Below are 4,260 nucleotides of genomic sequence, written 5' to 3'. Positions count from 1 at the left end.
AAGAAGATGTGGCACATATATACAATGGAATATTACTCAGCCATAAAAAGAAATGAAATTGAGCTATTTGTAATGAGGTGGATGGACCTAGAGTCTGTCATACAGAGTGAAGTAAGTCAGAAAGAGAAAGACAAATACTGTATGCTAACACATATATATGGAATTTAAGAAAAAAATGTCATGAAGAACCTAGGGGTAAGACAGGAATAAAGATGCAGACCTACTAGAGAATGGACTTGAGGATATGGGGAGGGGGAAGTGTAAGCTGTGACGAAGTGAGAGAGTGGCATGAACATATATACACTACCAAACATAAAATAGATAGCTAGTGGGAAGCAGCCGCATAGCACAGGGAGATCAGCTCGGTGCTTTGTGACCACCTAGAGGGGTGGGATAGGGAGGGTGGGAGGGAGGGAGATGCAAGAGGGAAGAGATATGGGTACATATGTATATGTATAACTGATTCACTTTGTTATAAAGCAGAAACTAACAAACACACCATTGTAAAGCAATTATACTCCAATAAAGATGTAAAATATATATATATATATATACATAATAGTTTGTAAAAAAAAAAAAAAGCCATCATGATAAACTGCAAGCCTCTCAGCACAACAAGAGTTCTTACAGGGCTTCCCTGGTGGCGCAGTTGTTGAGAGTCCGCCTCTCATGCAGGGAACATGGGTTCGTGCCCCGGTCCGGGAGGATCCCACATGCCGCGGAGAGGCTGGGCCCGTGAGCCATGGCCGCTGAGCCTGCGCGTCTGGAGCCTGCGCTCCACAATGGGAGAGGCCACAGCAGTGAGAGGCCCGCGTACCGCTAAAAAAAAAAAAAAAAAAAGAGTTCTTACATTTTGATCCCTGTCTGTCTCCTCAGCTTCAGCCTCCGCTGCTGACACTCCCCATAGCACATTTTGTGCTCCAGCTGCTTCCAACTGCATCCATCTGGCTCCAGCCTCTGTCCATGCAGTTCTCTCTGCCTGGGACCCAACCCTCACTCACCGCACCCCTGCCTCTCCTCCACCCTCCCTCTGGTGCGATACTGTTCTTCTGTGAGACCCTGACTTGCCATCAGCTCCCCTTGGAAGCCTCCTGTAACCTCCCTCCTCTCGACAGAGGTAATAGCTGCCTCCTCAGAGGCATTCCTGAAGCTGGCCCAGCTCGGTCCAGCTCACAGCTGTCTGACTTCTTATTTTACAGGCCCTGCTTCTTGGCTGAGAGCACACTGAGTCCAGGGACTGTGTCTTATTCACTTCTGGGTTCACACTTTGCACAATTCTGGCATGTAGTAGGGGCTCAGTGTATGTCATTCAAGCTGATTTTAAAATGCAGCAGTACCTGAGCTGCAGGCAGGAATTAAGCCTAGACTAAGGTCTGACCTCTGGCCCCAGCCTGGGTTCAGAATGCAGGTACCCAAGGTGGGGTTCTCGCTGCAGGCAATGAACTGGGGGTGGAAAGGTAATAGAAAGTCCTCAAGCTTTAGAGCAGTAAAGGAGTGCAGTTCCCTAAACTTTAGGCCAGTTCATGTTTATCCACAGCAGTGTTCTGTGAACAAGGACTCTATTCCTGACTTCCCCCAGGACACTGTAAAGTGTGGGCACCATCACTAAGTTACTGGGTTTGCCCTGCAGCCAAATGTTCTAAAACTCTATGGACAGTTCTAACACCTTGGGAGCATTGCTAAGTGGAATTTTGTGACAAAGATTTTAACAGAAGGAAAACAGAATGAGTAGTATAATGAAGTCATTGAGAACCATGCTCTGAGTTCAAATCCTGGACCTGAGCTTTGTAGCATCTCCAAGTCTCAGACTCCTCATGCAAAATGGAGATAATGTGTCTTGTAAAATTTTGATGAGAAATGAAGGAGGTAATTAACATAAAGAACATAGTCTGCCACCTGGCATATACAAAAGGAAAATTAGTGATTATTCAAAGAGCCATGAGCCACAGAAGATAAAAGTCAAAATCAATACGTATTTTTCTAAAGCATGAAGAATATGCAGGGGGCACCTGGATTTGAACCAGGGACCTCTTGATCTGCAGTCAAATGCTCTACCCCTGAGCTATACCCCCACTGACAAGGACTTGTTTTCATAATCTCTCTCTCTCTCAACATTATGGTTCTAAACACCTGCAGTAACTCAGGGGAACTATAATTAGAGAGAGTGCTGCCTGGAAGAAGTCTGGGCATAACAAGTCTTAGAATTTCATTATGAAAAAAGACCTGACTCCTGAGAATTAAGTTCTCTGAGCCTAGAAACTTAGACTTTCCATACCCAAAGCCTCTGCTGTCTGACATATCTCATACAAAGTGAACCTTGATTCCAGATAAAAATCCTCAGGTTTTCCACAAATAGCATCATCAGTATAATGTGATGATTGGATTCCTGTCATGGTTCCTTAGCCACGGCTCCCAGCAACTGAGATCCTCATTGCTCTCCTGACTTCACAGAACTGAACTCATAACTGGCACTCAATAGACATTTGTTACATTAAACTGATTCTGGAAAAAATCTGTATAAATAATGATTTGTGTGAGATAGCTTTTCCAAGACATAACTGTAAGATGATTTTATACAAAGTCAGATGGTCAAAGAGATACACTCTTATGAAACATAACTTGCCTGAAACTTGGAATACTGCCAACTCCAAAAGGTCATTTGATGAAGAGAAATAAGGCTCCAAACAAGAGCCTCTTAACTGATTAAATCACCTATCCTATTCCTACCACCAAAGATTCCTTTTCACTTCCAAAGACAACCACTGTTGGAGCACCCTGTATCTCTGAGCATTATAAACATCTCTTCTCCCCCGATGAACTCTTCAGGTGCTTCTCATGCAAAGTTACTTGCTTAAACCTGTAAGGAAGGCTCTCTTCTGCCAATTTCCTGACAACGTGCATTATTGAGATCTTTTCAAAGGATCCTAGTGTGTCATGGTGGTGGTTGGTTGGCACCCCAGGAGAGGGGAGAGTCTCAATTACATTCATTTTCTCCTCTACCTCAGGCTGGAATTGAGAGCTAAGAAAAGAATCACATGCATTATTTGCTCATTGTTCTTTTCTCACCCTGGACATTAGTGGGAGTAGAGATTTTAGCAGTAACAGATGTCCTGTGTGCTTCATATTGAAGAACCCCAGTGTTGGAAGGGATTTAGAGATCATTTATTCCAACCACTTCCTTTGCAGACTAAGAAACAGATGGAGTGAAAATGAAGATCTCTGCTTAAAGTTAGACATAATAGTAGCAAGAGCAGAACCAAGGGTCCATTCCACTGCCAACTCCTTAGAGGCTCTTTGGAAGCCCCCAGTGCCTGGAACGATGCAGGTGCTCAATAAATGTTTGTGGGATAAATACCAAACTGTAGTTATAATTGTACTGCACATCAAAGCAAATACAGAGCTTTGGGTATCTGTTAAAATTGCATTTAGCACATGTTACACTTACAACTTGCCATGCACCCTTCTAAGTGTTTTACAAATACTGATTCATTTAATCCTTAAGACAACTCAATGAAAGAGGAATAATTATCATCTTTACTTTATGATGAGGAAACTGAGGCACAGAGAGGTTAAATAACTTGTCTAAGGTCACACAGCTGTTAAATTTGTCCACGGTCCCCAAAGTCATCTTGGAAACACTCAGTGATAACCACAGTGTGATGATTAATTTTATGTGTCCATCTGAATGAGCCACAAGGTGTCCAGACATTTGGCATCATTATTCAGGATGTGTCTATGTGGGTGTTACTGGATGAGATCAACATGTGAATTGGTAAAGGAGTAAAGCAGATGGATCCTCTCTTTTTAGGTGGACCTTTTCCAATCCACTGAAGAACTGAATAGAAAGATCAAGTAAAAAAAAAAAAAAGACCACAAATAACAAGTGTTAGAAATGATGTGGAGGAAAGGGAACACTTATGCACCGTTGGTGGTGATGTAAATTTGTGGAAGAGTATGGAGGTTCCTCAAAAAGTAAAAATAGAACTACCATGTGATCCTGCAATCCCACTCCTGGGCATATATCTGGACAAAACTATAATTCAAAAAGATACATGCACCCCTATGTTCATAGCAGCACTATTCACAATAGCCAAGACATGGAAACAACCTAAGTGTCAATCAACAGATGAATGGATAAAGAAGATATGATACACACACACACGTGTGTGTGCACAATGGAATACTACTCAGCCATAAAAAAGAATGAAATTATGTCATTTGTAATAACATGGATGACCTGGAAGGTATTATGCTAAGTAA

General features: G+C 42.4%; 1 non-coding gene across 1 annotated transcript; it reads right to left on the bottom strand.

Moving 5' to 3' along the window:
* Positions 1-2,000: 2,000 nt before the first annotated feature.
* Positions 2,001-2,072, bottom strand: TRNAC-GCA (transfer RNA cysteine (anticodon GCA)). Its single transcript has one exon. It is a non-coding gene; the product is annotated as a tRNA-Cys (tRNA).
* Between the last annotated feature and the right edge of the window lie 2,188 nt (positions 2,073-4,260).

The sequence above is a fragment of the Mesoplodon densirostris genome, chromosome 5 (assembly GCF_025265405.1).
Source record: "Mesoplodon densirostris isolate mMesDen1 chromosome 5, mMesDen1 primary haplotype, whole genome shotgun sequence".
Classification (NCBI taxonomy): Eukaryota; Metazoa; Chordata; class Mammalia; order Artiodactyla; family Ziphiidae; genus Mesoplodon; species Mesoplodon densirostris.
This window is presented reverse-complemented; position numbering and strand designations above follow the sequence as displayed.